Below are 15,670 nucleotides of genomic sequence, written 5' to 3'. Positions count from 1 at the left end.
CCTTGAAAGTTGTATGAGAAGAGCTGTGGACATAAAGTGGACTCTTGAATTTAAGGTGCAGATTCATAGTTGGTATCACTTAAAGATGCTACAAAAGGATGAAGAGGCCTTATTTACTGAGATGTGAGTAGGAAGCCAGTTTGCCAAGTGCTGAGAAATAAGGAAGTGGACACAGCCAGGTTAGACCACTGATTAAGAGGTTTGAATGAGAGTGAGAAAACAGTGGCTAACTGTGGCTAACTGGAGAGGGCACTTTGAGTGGAAGGGTGGCTTGACAGTTTTGTTATTAAGACTTGAGAGATTTGCACTTGTTTAAAGGTGAAGGGGAGGCCCTGGCCAGGTAGCTCAGTTGGTCAAAGCATCCTTTGATAGGCCAAGGTTGTGGGCCCCATTCCTGGTCAGGGCACATACAAGAAGCAACCAATAAATGCATAAATAAGTGGAACAACAAATCGATGTTTCTCTCTTTCAAATAAATAAATAAAAATTAAAAATAAATAAAGGCTGAGGGGAAATAGCCAGGAGCCAAGGAGCTGGGAGAGGTGTAAGAGGGGGCTTTAAGGGCTCAACCCCAACGGAGACTTCTTACAGTTTGCCCAGCACTTCAACATCCCTTATCTCATTCGGTCATTTGAACACCTGTGAGATTTGAAACAAACCAACGGTGAGACTGAATCCAGGTGTTGGAAGAGAGGTGTGGATCCATTCCAGTCTAGGGAGCAGTCCAGGCCACCACGCCATGTACAGGGAACACCGTCCATATCTACACAATCTAGGGGAGCAAGAGCAGCGTTTTTGTGGCTCCCCTTAAGGTGACATCGGTGCTGCTGGACTCTGGGGGCAGTGTACTGCCCCAGATAAGGTGTCACTGATGTGTTGCGGTCCAGGGGTGGCAGACCTCAGAAGTGTTGCTAGGTGCTCTGAACCAGAGCCTGAATATTCCCTGTCTCCGGGGAAGAGTCCCAGGTGGGTGGGGCAGGGGCCACCCAGTGAGTCCTTTCCCTTTCTTATGCTCAAGCAGCTAAGAATGCTGCCGGCGGCCAGGTGGAATAACAATAACACAGAGGGACCGGTCTCAAAGCGCGAGAAAGGTAGATTCAGAGCAGAAAGATGGCAGGAGCCCCAGGCAGCAGGTGGCAGAGCACACGCTCGCGTAGCAGAAGAAACTCCGCAAAAACCGAACTCGTGATTTGTATATCCGGCCGGGGCCCGGCCCGGAGATAAATCTTCCGCGGAGGAAAGTATTTAACATGCATCCAGCACTGTCGGAAGAAACTCCTTCCCGCCGGAGACGGTTTAGTGGGCGCGTGGGAGCTTTCACCTGGTTCGCCTCCAGTCCTCTGCCCGAGGCGGGCAGGGCGCGCCGAGCCTGTTATCCGGTGCTAATCATAGTAGTTTTCTGTTTGTTTCTGGAGGGCAGGGGGTGCTATTAAGGAATGAAAGAGACCCGGATCTGGTTTTCCCTCCATCACGGTAGTACAAGCTTCCTGCGTGACCCGGACTCCGGGCAAGTCAAGTCTAGGCCCAGCACTGGGCCTCAGTTTCCCTGTTCATAAAACGAGCATTTATGATCTCGTCTTTGCACGGCCAGGTGTCAAATTCCACCCCCCGCCGTGCCCCAAAAAGCCATCCCTTCTCAGTAACCCCCTCCAACACACAGGTTTTAGGAGTTGTCTCCTCTACGCTTCCTTTTCCTCGGCCGTCTGGGGGCCCTAGAAGAACGAGGTGGGCGGGGGCCTGTCCCCATCGCTCCTCCCACCTCCGTTAGTCCCACCCCTCCCATCGTCCCCTCGGCGCCCCTCCGCCCTCGGCTAGGGGGGGGGGGGTTGAGGCAATCACGTGACCTCACATCCGGCGCGGGAGTCCCGAGCGTGCAGCGCGCGCTCCCCCGCCCGCAGGTTCTCCCCGCAGCGTGGTTCGGTCGCCACAGCGGAGGGGAGGGGGGTATCGCTACGTCGCTGGCGGTGGGAGGCCGTTTCCAAGTGCAGACCGCCCCCCTCCTCAGTCTACCTCTCCTAGCCGCCCTTCCTTGTTCTCGCTGTGCCTCGGCTGCACGCCGCCGCCGGGTCGCCGAGTAGGAGAGCGCGGACGCCCCTGATCCCGGCTTGGCCCGGGCCTCGCCCTGCGCCTCTCTCCCCTCAACCCGAGCCGCAGCGCGCGGCGGCGGCGGCGGCGGCGGCGGCGGCGGCGCCTCGAGCCCGAGCGACCCGCAGCCGCCGGCGCCGGCCGCGGGCAATGGGGCTGGGCTGAGGCCAGGTGGCGGCGGCGGCAGCAGCGGCCCGCGGCCCCGGCCCCGGGTGGCCACTAGGCTGCTCCGGCCGGGAGGCCGCCGAGGAGACGGCGCGGCGGCGGCGGCGGCGGCGGCGGGGGGTGAGTGGCTGGGTTTTTTCTGGGCAGCGGGGGGTAGAGCGAGCGGCGCGTGGAGCCGGTGGGTGGTAGTGATAGGGGAGGTTGAAGGAGGCGAATGGTATTGTCGGGGGTGGTGGGTATCGGGTGAGCTATGGCCGGCCTCCTCGGCCAGAATTGGTCATCACTTCCCAGGGAAGGTGTGTGTGGGAGCCGGGAAGGGGGTCTCTTTAAGACCGCGGAATGTCTGGGACAGGTGAGGTGAGAAGGGGGGGATCCACGTCGTTGGTGCGAAGGCCTGGTTTGGACACGCTGCTTGGCGAGAGGGCGAGAATGTACTGGGGCTTAGGAGTGGGATGGTGCCCCGGCCCTTTGAGAAAGTCCGGGAGATGGTGTGGTCGGCGGTAGGGGTATCTATCGGTGGGGCGCTTGATGGGTTTCTGCGGGTGCTGACTGAGGAATCTGGGGTTACCCCTTAGGCACGGAGTGGTAGAGCTCCTTGCCAGTCACCGCATTTTACAGATAAACTGAGTGAGGCCCAGAGAGGAAAAATGACTTTTGACTTGCCTATGGCCTCTCGCTTTGACTCTCAGTGAGAACTAGAAAACCAGGGCCCTCTCCTCCAACACGAAGGTGGCTACGCTCTTTATGGTCTTTTCCTTTTTCCCGTTCCCTTCACAAAGTTAGGTTCTCGACCTCTTTTTTTTTTGGCGGGGGGCGGGGGATGACCAATGAGTCGGATGGGAATTGACAGTGGCTTTCCAGTTTGTAAACCTTTTGTGACAGGTGTTTATCGTTTCCTCTTTCCATAGATCTGACAGAAACATCTTTGGATCTTGGTGTCTGGACACAGGAGGTATGAATCACTCATGTAATTAACTACTTTTAATCGTCAGTGTCTTAGAGCTATATTTAGTGATTATATTAGTCCAAAATGAATGGGTATGGAGTTGTAAACCGAGGAACAGAAACCAATGTTTCCTACACATGATTCTGAACTAAATGAGTAGAACATTTGTGTATGTAATGACTATTTTATATCTGTGCATCGGAAGTTAGAATTTTAAAATGCAGGAACGTTAAAGATTATTGCAAAGTGAACACTATCTTCTAAAAGCTTTGTTGCTAAAGTGAAGATGTTCTGATTTGACTGTCTTTTGAAGGGTGGCTACATAGTTAAAATGTTCTACCCTTGGTTAGAACTTAGCCTCTTTACGGAGACACATGTGTTAATTTTGTTTCACAGGAATGTAAGTAGCATTCTTTTCTTAGGAGGCTTGTTGCCTTGCTGAGTAGGCTACAGTTGTTAAAATAAATGTTTGTGGACAACCCATTCTGGTTTAGCAACCCCTTTTAAAGGTAAATTAGTTCCTGGAAGTTGTTTGAAATAGTAAGCCTGTTAATTGTTATGTAAATTTACTTTTTCCTACTATGCTTTGTTTTGCAATATCCATGGTGTATCATTAAGTGAGATTGTTGAACATTGTTAGAACAACAAAGTTTGTTTTGGGTCAAGGGATTGGGTAGGAAAAGTGGTGACACTGGTTGTCTCAATTTATAAGTAGTACAGTTATAAATAAATAACAATATTAAGTAGCAGTTTATTTTGAAAATAAAGTTGTCTTCAATTTGATGCAGTGTTTAAGTTGTGTAGTAGGAGGGCTGGTTTCTTTGTCCAGGCCAGCCAAAAACCTTTATTTGGGGAATCTCTGGTAATTAAAATTTTGATTTACAATTGGCTTGACATAAATAATACTAATTTCTACATAGGAAAATAATTTTATAGTAGAGCAAAGCTCTGTAAGCCTGAATGTCTAAACAGTGTATTCTGATGAGTTTTCTACTTGGTATTGTTTATTAGATATTAGAGCTAAAATATCTCTGTTGGTTCAGTTAGTCCTTAATAGTTACCTCATTTAGGTAACATCATCTGTTTCCCATCTGTCATGTTTTAAGAATGGATTCTTTTGTGAATAATAAGTGTGTTGGTAGCTGTAGCACGTTGTAGTAGAAAAAGCATGGATTGGGAATCAGACCTGAATTTGATTTCTGACTTTATTAAATAGTTGCTTGACTTTGACCAGTGCTAATAGTAATTGAGCAAACTTACTGTGTAGTAGGCTTCGGATTAAACACTTGACATGAAGTGTTCACTTAAACCCCATTTTACAGATAAGGAAACTGAGGTTTAGAGATTTTAAGTTGCCCAGAATCACATGCAGTTAATCTGGCAAACCTACAAATAGATAACCTCTCATCACAAACAGTAAGTAAATGGCACACTAATTACTGAAATTCTGTGGCACACCAAAAAACATTTTTTGCCAATCTGACAGAAACAGTTATAACTTTGGTTTATTCACACTGGACAGCTACTGCGTTATCATTATTTAAACTTGACAATCCAAGGGAAAAGAGGTTAGGGCCCCCTGACTAAATAGTCAGGTATTGTATGTTTTAAAAAATTCTTGTGGCACACCAGTTGAAAATTGCTGCAGTAACAGCTAGGATTCTGGCTTTCTTCAAAGTCTCTTATATTGTAACTTGCTTAACTTCTCTGTTTTTCTTCCCTTTTTTTATTTAACAAAGAAGATCAGAGAGTTCTGAGCATTAGCTGGGAGCATATGTAAAGAAAGTAATACTTTTCCTGTCACATAATAAATAGTTCCTTTTACTCTTCATTCCATTTACTGAATTAGGCTGTGCTTGTATAGTGTGGTGGTGTTGTAATCACTGTGAATATAAGGTTTTAAAATGTGAATATACTTTATTCCTAAAATTAGTAGCAGCCCTAGGAGATGGGCTATGATCAGTGATATGGGGGCATCCTGTGAAACCTTGTCTTCTGTTATTTTTTCCCAAATAGTGTGGATAATGGTGGAAATAAGAACTTGGTGCGGGAAATGACAACAGGTGATTGTAATTTCTAAAATCCTGGCAGTTTATCACTTCTTAAAGACAACATCCTTAAAACAGTTCACAGTGGTAAGCTAAAAGAAGATATGTAGTATCTGACATCTACCTGATAGATCATCAAAATGTTTGTTCCAGCAATGGAATGTATTCTGAATGTGCCATAGAGCTCCTTGTTAAATCTAGATCCCAGAGGTAGCTGTCAGGATTTAGTTTTTGGCTTTGGAACATTGTTTGTTTGTGTGAAATGAAACTAACTGGCCTATGGAGAGAGTAAATCTGTAGTTATCAAAACCATGTTCTGATTAACTCACGTGGCTAGTCTAGAAAGCATGCAAAAACCAAGGAAATAATTATTAGTGTCGTACTTGAATTCTGTTCATCTTCATGTTTTGAGAGTAAAGAAATAAGAAAGGATCATATATTTTGAGATTTAGGTAAAAAAGTAGAAGGTTCTGAGCATATTTAATCTAGTGAAAAACAGGTGGTATTTATAAGGTAGAATGCCCTGAAGTTAATGGTAATTAGTAATTATACAAGCTATGAGTTAAAAACATTGGTATTGATAAGAGTAAAAATAGATGTAATGTGGAATGTCATGTAAAATGATAATTGGGGAAAAATGACCCCTGTTATAATAGTTAAAAATGATTTTATGGTAATCAGCAAGGAGGGAAAAAAAATGGAGTGACAGCAACGGAGAGCTGTTCAAATAATCCAGTGTCTGAGCGTGAGGAAAGGTGAGGATGGGGATTGGTGAAGCTTCCATAAACAGATCGCCAGAGAGAACTGTCCCAACACCAGATCTAGTAACGAGAAGGGAAGGAAGGGAGGAAAGGAGAAACATCAATGTATGGTTGCCTATCGCATGCCCCCAGCCAGGGTCCTGGCCTGCAACCCAGGCATGTGCCCTGACTGGGAATCAAACCGGTAATCCCTTGGTTCACAGGTCCACACTCAGTCCACTGAGACACACCAGCCAGGACTGAAGTGTGTTTCTTTCAAGGTAGAGGTGAAAATATATCTTTGCCTCTTTCTGTCACCAAAGGCCGCTAATACTGGTATGAACTGAGAATGCAGGAAGAAGTACCCTATGTTTGAAGTCTGTTTATGTATGTGAGATGTGATGAGTCAAGTTGTAATCAATCTCTTAATCAAAATTTCTCTATTGTTGACTCTTTCACTTATTCCCTACGGATCTTGCTTTTGAATAATCTTTTGACACTCAGATACTAGTAGGTAAGGAATTAAATTTCTGGGACAAGTGAGTTAGCTGTCTAAAGTAGAATTTCCTGACTACATGATATAGAACTTGCTGATGTCTGTAGAATCTTTCTCAGAAATTTTAAATAGAAATATTGATCACTGTTGCATTATGTGAAAGACAGTTCTACCTCAATGATAGCAAGCTAGATTGACTATTTAGTTTTTCCTATTTTTTTCACAAAGGAGTTTGTGAGTTGGACACTGAAATGAAGAGGTAAGAGATTGGAAAATAATAATGCTGAATGGTCATAGATAGGTCATAGACCAGTCCCTTCTTTTTACAGAAAAGGAAACTGATATCTGGAGAGGTAAGTGATGCTACTAAAGTAACCAGGGTTAGCAGCTTTATCTTAGTTGGGTATTCTTTTCATCCTTGCCTTTATTTGGTACTCTAGTAATGGCATATCTCAAAAAGTGTGTGTCTGTTTTATTTTTTTTCCTACTGAGAACCAACTTTTAAGGGTTGCTTTTGATAACAGACTTCTACTACATTTTTAGTTTATTTTAGAGTAAGCTATGGAATAACTCCCACATATGTATTCCTGTTCTGTATTTTCTAATTTTGTGAAATAGGTTGAAAAAATATTATTAACTTACTTTGCTATGAATGACAAGTGATTTGATTCCTAATTCTTTCTGATCTAAAGAACTGAGTAGAATGAAATCACCTTTTATTTGGGGGCTTTGGGCCTAAATTCTCATTTAACAAAAATCTTTCAAAATTACCCTCGAAAAAGTCCTTTAGGAAGTCACCAGTTTGAAAAATGGTTAACTAATATATTGTTTTTTTAGTTCTAACAGCTTGGTTTTCCTCCAGTTTTTAGAACAGGTTACTTTTTTTAATGAGCTGGATCATAACCAGCTATGTAGGGTAATGTTTGACAGGTGATTGAGTCTTTAGATTGGCTGAGAAACAGCACATTTAGAGTCTCTCTTGTATGCTTACCTGGTGCAAGGATGAAAAGCAGATATCCTGCCACCATTATTTAAAGTATTTTTCTGTCTTGCTTTTCTTTTTTTCCTGCAGCACAGATAGTTGAATGTGTATAATTAAATGCATATATGATGTGACTCCACACTGTGAATAATGGAGAAAGAAATTAGGTATTTGTGAAAATCTGCTATTTCCCCAGTCATACTATACAAAGAACTTAGCGTAATTACAAGGCTAATTAATAAAATTGGGAATATTGGGGAAATACTGGTACTTTGTGTAATTCCGGGTTGATCCTTGGCTACTTTTAGTGTTTTTTTTAAAGATTTGATTTATTTATTTTTTAGAGAAGGAGGGAGAAATAGAGGGAAACATGAATGTGTGGTTGCATCTCTTGCGCCACCTACTGGGTACCTGGCTTGCAACCCAGGCATGTGCCCTACACTGGGAATTGAACTGGTGACCCTTTGGTTCACAGGCTGGTCCTCAGTCCACTGAGCCACAACAGGTAGGGCTGCTTTCAGTGTTTTTAAGAGTTGTCTTCCTTACTGCTAGCAACATCTGCATTATTTTAAAAGAACTATATAAGTTAATGTTTTCCATGGAATTTAAAGAGTCTGAACCTAAACATTCTTGGGATAGCACAGTAAGAAAACAGCAGTCTTTAAAAAGACATTACAATAGCTAAAGATGCCCTGGGAGAGGGCATGGTGTATTGGTTAAAATATAAGCTTCAGAGTCATCGAGAAGTCATTTTGAGTTCCAGCCTCCTTACTTACTAGCTTTGCAGTTTGGGTCAAGTCACCTAACATTTTTTAGTTTTTTCAGTTCCTGAATGGAGGTAATAAAACCCACCTGAGTATTGTCAGGATACGAGGCTCAGTAAATAGCCATTTATTATTTATTTGTTAGTAATATTTAACATAGTTAAAACAAGTTGTATGTGTGAAGACAGATTGAGGGAGAGAAGGAGAGAATGGGGGGGCATAATAGAGGTTTGTTTTTTTGTTGTTTTGTTTTTGTGGAGCAGCAGGCACTAATGACATGGTGTTATATTCAGTCTTTTCATAGCAAAAATACCATAATTTTGCATCTGTGGTAACAACGTCCTAAAAAACTCAACATGCTAATCCCATGTAGCTGTAGTGTACACTTTATGTGTATTTTTATCTTTCTCTTTGTGTCTTTGGGTTGTGTGCAGCAAATCTTCTGCTCCCTCCTGCCCTACCATCCTCTGTGTTCCTGTTACCATTATCTCTCCCTGGCTACATTAAAAAATGAAAAAAAAAATGTTTAATTCTATGTATTCAATAGCATTTTATGTGCCTCGTTTTCACTTAAAAATACTAATTAGTGAAATGTCTACATTTTTTTAAAAGGAGACTTGAAATTTTATTTTACTAATGTGGCCTTTGGGTCGATTTCTTTAAACATGTGTTACTAGTTCTTCATAGACCAAATATTTTAAATTCATCTTTACATTATGCTTTAGCTTTTTAAGCCATCAGTTTTTTTAGCTCATTTATAATTAATTTTTGCCCATGATTTCCTAAAGTTTCTCTTTAAAAATTCTTTTTGCTTATATTTTCCCAAGCATAAGAGAGGGAATCCTTATTTACATGCCAATTATAATAATATAATTTAGTTTACTATGTAAAATGTAAAGTACTACAGGTAAGTAGCCTACTGTTGTCTGGGGCAGTTAATTATTTGAAAGACTAGTATAACCTAGCACATTCTTAGGTAAAATTTTATTTCGTGGTTCTTTTTGATACGAAAATAATTCTTTCTGTAGTTATCACCACTGCCTTAGGGTTCAGTTGATGAATAATTTTGAGCTAATTCACGGTTGTTTTCTGTTCAGTTTTTGGTAAGAAGAATAGATAAACTGATTCATTTAGTCAGTTCAAAAGCATCTCAATGTGTTCTTTTCCCTGAATCCTTTCTTGTCTCTCTAGTGCAGGCTATTGTGGATGGCCCTCATGATCCGTTAAAAGTGGTGGCAATTACCAAGTATTGTAATATGTGAGAGTTGTGATTTTATAGGGGGTAAGGAAGGGTGTTTGGCTAGGGACTTTTGGTTATGCCTTTAGGATTGTGTTGGCACATCTGTTAAAGACTTTTTAGTTCCTGTATGTACCAAGCACAAGGCTAGATACTGGGTATACTGGCTGATGAATGAGTCCTGCCATCCTAGAAACCGTGCCCGGCTGCATTGCATAAGTCCAGGGTACATCACTTTCATTGTATTCTTTGGAATGTGGCTCCTTGGCCTGACCTTGGGTCTCTCCTAGATGGAGAAAGTTCAGTCTTCATTGAGTACAAATTAATCTATATCTTTATCATGTTGAATAAGGCCTTCCTCATAATTTGACTCTGTTCCCCTCCTCCCCTCTCCCGCCCCCCTTTTTTAACTCCATTTCCAGACTTTCCCCAGAGGCTAAGGCAGTTTAAGTAACTTGTATTCTTTCTAGGATTTATCACCCAGCACTTCTGGTATGGTAATTCCTCTGCTTGGATTACATCTCTATTATTTCCCCTTTTTTGACTGCTGTTTTGCTTGATGAACTTCACGCCCTTCAGGTGTTAGATCAGGGGACAATTATCTGAAGTCTTTTCTGTCCTCCCCCCCCCATCTTGTCCCTCCCCCCCCCCTTCCTCTCCCTGCTGCTGTGATACCTGTTATTGCAACACTCAGTCATTTTGTTTGATACATGTTTGCCTACTTGCCTGACTCATCCATTTAGCTCCTTGAGGTTAGAAATTTCATATATGTAATCTCCGGCATTTAATCTTTTATTTAATCTTTCGTATTTTAATCTTTATTGTGTTTATTTAATCTTTATTGTATTTTTAATTTATCTTTATTTAATCTTTATTGTATTTTTTCCATTACCATTTAGCCCCCTTTATACCCCCCTCCCCCAAGCAATCACCACACTGTTGTTCACGTCCATGAGTCCTTTTTCCTTTTTGGCCAATCCCTCCACCCCCTAACCCCACCTCCCTCCAGCTGTCATCCTGCTCTCCACCTATTAATCTGTGCCCATTTTTCTTGTTTATTAGATTCCACAGGTGAGTGAAATCATATGGTATTTGTTTTTCTCTAACTGGCTTATTTCACTTAGCATAATGTTCTTCAGGTCCATCCATATTGTCACAAAGGGTAAAATTTTCCTTTTCCTTTTTCTTTCTTTTACGGCTGAGTAGTCTTCCATTGTGTAAATGTCCCACAGTTGTTTTATCCACTCATCTACTGATGGACACTTGAGCTGTTTCTATATCTTGGTGATTGTAAATAACCCTGTAGTGAACATAGAGGTTCTTACATTCTTTTGAATTTGCATTTTTAGGTTCCTTCAGGTATACTCTCAGAAGTGGGATCGCTGGGTCAAAAGGCAGATCCATTTTTAATTTTTTGAGTTATCTCCATATTGCTTTACACAGTGGCTATACCAGTCTGCCCTCCCACCAAAGCACTGTTTTAGGTTCATTGGTGAACATGTTGGTGAGACTTTCTGTCTATGATAATGAAAGATTGACTATAAATGGTATCTACAAAAACAAAGCTTTCCAATTCCAGAAGAACAGGTGACCTGTAGGATTGCTGTAGCACCAGTTCCATCTGTTTCTGCCAGGAGCGCTCACTGCTGCTGCTGTGCAGGGTAGATGAAATGAGAGCGGAATACTTCAGGGAAGCCCGGTCAGGAAGACTTCCTGACTCTGACGGGCCAGCTTGTGAGTGGAACTGCAATACCCACTCCCGACATCTCCCTCATAGTATTTTTTCTTTCGTTAGTTAGAGGTTTATCTTAGATATCTCAGCTTTAAGAAACTATAGCTCATTTACGTATTAACTTCTGAAAAGAATGTTTCTTAATTGAGAGGAATAGTTGATAGTGATGAACCAAGTGCTGTGGTGATAATTATATAGGGTTATATGAGGTCACCAAGGGCCCAAGAGGATATTGGGACAGTCGGGACAGTTAGGAAAGGGGCATGAGGATGAGATGTGGGGGCCTGCCAAAGACAAAATGTACTTTGTTGTGAAATTTTGCCCAGAAAGAAAGGAAGGATTTTATTGCCTGTCTTGCCCTGTCGCATTCATTCAGCTACATTGCTTGGGCACCGGCCTGGTTTCCAGCCTTTAAAGCTTTCGGTCTATATGTCCAATATTGTGGGACAAGTGCTCTGCCACATGTGGAGAAGGGACAAATGTGGGAAAAGTCTTCTGCTGGGAGGTAGAAGAGACATTCAAAGTTTAGTTGAGAGGATACTTGACCAGGGTCTGGAAGGATCGGTTGGAGCTCTTCAGCAAGATTAGGTAAGGGAAGGGCATTCTTGGTAGAAGGAATGGAGTCAGGAAACAGTAGACTCTTTGGGAAATTACAAATTGTGTTCTATGGAGATGGGTTGTAAGGTTTGTGAGAGGTGAATGATAACCACTGATGAGTGGCAGATGGTGCTGATACCTAGGCAGGGCCAGATTCTGAAGGATTTTACATGTCTTTACAACTTTGTCCTTGGAGCCCAGTGGGGCCTCACTTCCATCCCAGTTCCCCTTGGTAGGAAGACACACAGTACTGTGTATTGTAACAGGGGTCCCCGGTCCCCAGGCCTCAGCCTGTTAGGAGCCAGCAGCAAGTGAAGCCCCCCGCCTGAGCTTTGCCTCCTGTTGCTCCTTCCCCCATCCACATAGGGTGGTCGAGTGAAGCCCACCTGAGCTGGGAGCACCGCCTCCTCTGCCCCCCCCCCCGCCTCCAATCTTCCATGAAAGTGGTCCTTGGTGCCAAAAAGGTTGGGGACTGCTGCATTGTAAGACTTGACTTTTTAAAGTCTTGCAAGTGAGAGGACTGCATAACAGTTTAATCCAGTATTTTCTTCAATTTAAAGGAGCAGGGGTGCCTTTTTTAAAATTTTATTTTGGAAGGACTCTTACTTAGCAGTTGGTAAATGCTGCTGCAGACAATGGGAAACTATTGACATTTTAAGCAGAGAGAGAAATGGTCATATCTGGTTTGTTTATAGGTTTGAATGAGGGATATTAGATTGGGGATCAGGATCTGAGTTGAGGCAATGACAGTGGAGGTTACAGCACATGGTGAGAGGTGGACTTGAGAAAGTTAGAAATGATAAGACTTAGTGCCCTGTTGGATATATTGTGCAACAGACGTGCGCAGGAGGAAAGAGTGTAGGATGACTTCCAAATTCCTGGCATGGGTTTTTAGGCAAATTGCATTCATTAGGTAGAGGGAATTGGTGGTGGTTCATGGTAGGGCGGATTTTTGGGAGAAAGAAAAAAATGAACCTATTGAATTTTAGCTGTATGCAAACATGTTTGGTAACTTTTAATCTGTGGTTTTGAAGCTCATGAGATCTGTGCTGAAAGAACTGATTGGTAGTTGCCACCATAAATAGGGCAACAGTGCCATCCTTGGGTCCTGGTGATGTTACATAGAGAAGCCTGGAGAAAATTAATATTTAAGTGGGTGTAGGAAATAGAGGCTTGGAAAGTATTGCTAATAAAGAAATGGGCAGAGGAGGTAGAAGCTTGGTAATCAGGCCACCTCTCCACAACCCAGGTTAGCATAATTTGGCTTAATCGTGGGAGTAAAACTCATTTGTGGGATATCTTGAGAGCCTAGTCACTGTTTTCTTTAAGAAATAATGTATTTCAAGTACACCTGCCTTTCACATGAATTTTTGGAAAATAGACCTTGAAAAATGGTGCTGTCTGCATGTCATTAATTTGTTGGTAAGACTTTTGATAAGTCACTCCACGCCCGACTTTTAGGGAATGTGAAAAATGCTAATCTTGGTTAAGTGAAGATTATCTTTTCCCTTGTTTTTTAAAAGACAATATTGATTTGAAACTGGCAAGTAAAGTAGGTAATACACCTAGAAGTGTTTTGTAAACTGAAAAAATCTCTGTATAAAATGTCAGTTACTATTATTATGGTTGGCACAGTATCCAAATACATTAATTTTTTTCTTAATCCTTAATAGTGGATTACAGAATGACCACAGAAAATGAAAAAGTTCAGATTTTCTATCATGGCTGTACCATGAGCAAGGACATTATCCTCTTCAGCAATTTAAAGTGCTGTAGTTTTGAAATATTTGTTAAATGGGGATGTGTTAAAGGCTTTGTACTTCCTTCCTATGCTGAGTCAATATGCATGGGTTTAAAATTGAGCAAAAGGAGTAAAGTGGGAAAAGACTAATTTACAGAATTTAAAAAAGTTGATCTAAGTGCCTATCAGTTATAATTGTAAATTTGTAGGATTGTATTTTTTTTTTTTTGTACAGAATAGCTCACTAGTGATTTTCTGCTTCTTTGTGTTTGGGTCTTCATAACATCTGGAAAAATGAAATGTAAAACATTCTAGTATAGATCATAAGTAAAACTGATTTTTCCTCCTTGCAAATATTGTAATAATCCTGAAGTGAACCATGCTGAGTAATGAAAAAAATTATTTTTGGGTTTGCTGTTAATAAGAAAAATGAACATGTCTGGGATCAGTGTGTAGCTCCTTAACATGCTGAAGACTTAGAAATACAGTTCTCCTGAAAGTTTTTTTCTGTTCTTCCTTTTCTTTTTCTTTCTTCTGTTTCCTATCCCCCAGGCCACCCCATTCCAGCCCACCCCTCTTCTCATCTTAGCCTTTCTCCACACTGCTGCTCTGTTTTGTTACTTAACTGTTTACACTGTTACTTTTGTTTCATTATGAAACTACAGTGTAATCTTTTTGAATAGTTTAATCAGCAGTCTAAACTCAGTGCTGTACCACCAAGAATGCACTTCACTCAATGGAAGCAGACAATACTGTGAGCAGTTGAGACCAACTTTGATCATGTGGGTGCAGTGACCACTACATCAGGATGGTTACCTGCCAGTAGCAACAATGGTTTCATCTAAGCTGCTTCCTGCTTTTTTAGCTGTGCTAAAATGTGGAAAATATGAATCTTAGAATTAATGAATGTTTAAATTTCAAAGGCCATCTTTTAAATGATTAATTGAAATGTCAAGTCACTAGGAACTTGGATTAATAGCATTACCATTTAGAAGAAATAGTCACTAATTTACATTAGAATGGAATAAACATTGATTTATAGGTTATATAACAGAAAAACTCTCATTTTACCTCTGTACTTAAAAGTGTAACTTTTAGTTCTGGGAGTTAGGCTCGCTTATCAACTTGGTTTGTTTATACATGGTGTTATTTGAACTCTTGATTTGTCATCTCCTGTTGCATTAGCAGCTCATACCACACAATGTCTTCTGTGCTTGTTTATAAGTACTCTTAGTTGTTTAAACTAGGTTACTTTGCTTGTAAGTACCCATTCTTGCCCCCAAAGAAAAAAAGCACAAAACTTTCGTTTATTTCATAAGTCTAGCAATGCAGATAAATTTGACGAAATGGTTAATGGTAACATATCTGTATAGGTACAAATGACAAGAATTTTTAATTGGGATTGTTGGATCAAAGTATGTGGGGAGGGGGTTTAAATTTTAATTTACTATCAGGTGGTTTTCCAAAAAGGTAGTATGCTATTAACAGCAATGCATATTGGTGCTCCTTGTCTTTTTCTTTCTTTCTTTCTTCCTTTTCCTTTCCTTTCCTTTCCTTTCCTTTTCCTTTTCCTTTTCTTTTCCTTTTTCCTCTTCCCTTCCCTTCCCTTTCCTTTTTCCTTTTCCCTTCCCTTCCCTCCCCTCCCCTCCCCTTCCCTTCCCTTCCCTTCCTTTGCCAGCTATGGGCAAGTGATGCTTTACCATGTAATTTTATACTTTATCTTGTCTTGTTTTCTTACAGGTTCATGTGCTTTTTAATTGTTACTCTTCTCTCCTACTCCACAATATTGATTCCTAGGTTCTTGTTTCAAATAATTGTGAATTTGGGAGTAATCTATAGTATAAAGGGAACAATAATCTACCTGCCTTCCCCTCCTTCCCCATTATCATTTATGTTTATTGCATGTCTTATATTTCTGTTGAGACACATGAAACAGAGGCTCATATATTATATAGGAAACAACTGCTTTTCCATATTAGTACCTCCAGTGGTACTGAAAAAAGTCTTATGTGTAACTTCTTATCCTTAATCACTTGATCAGCAGTTTTTCTGTGAAGACTGGGGAGCTGTCAGCCTCCTTCCTTACCAATGTTGGAATGTCATCTGCTGGCAGAAGAGTGCAACAGCAGGCTATATA

General features: G+C 41.5%; 1 protein-coding gene across 3 annotated transcripts in view; it reads left to right on the top strand.

Annotated features, from left to right (window-relative positions):
• Positions 1-3,162: 3,162 nt before the first annotated feature.
• Positions 3,163-15,670, top strand: part of ATP13A3 (ATPase 13A3) — an 81,005-nt gene continuing 68,497 nt past the window's right edge. For all 3 annotated transcript variants that reach the window (XM_054585147.1, XM_054585148.1, XM_054585146.1), the window contains exon 1: positions 3,163-3,202. The gene's annotated coding sequence lies outside the window, so the exon portion shown is untranslated. The remainder of the gene's footprint in view (positions 3,203-15,670) is intronic.

This window comes from Pteronotus mesoamericanus, unplaced genomic scaffold, assembly GCF_021234165.1.
Source record: "Pteronotus mesoamericanus isolate MK-2021 breed Mesoamerican mustached bat unplaced genomic scaffold, CSHL_Meso_final contig_82, whole genome shotgun sequence".
In the NCBI taxonomy this organism is placed as follows: domain Eukaryota; kingdom Metazoa; phylum Chordata; class Mammalia; order Chiroptera; family Mormoopidae; genus Pteronotus; species Pteronotus mesoamericanus.
Note: the sequence above shows the minus strand (reverse complement) of the source record. Positions and strands in the feature narration are given on the sequence as shown.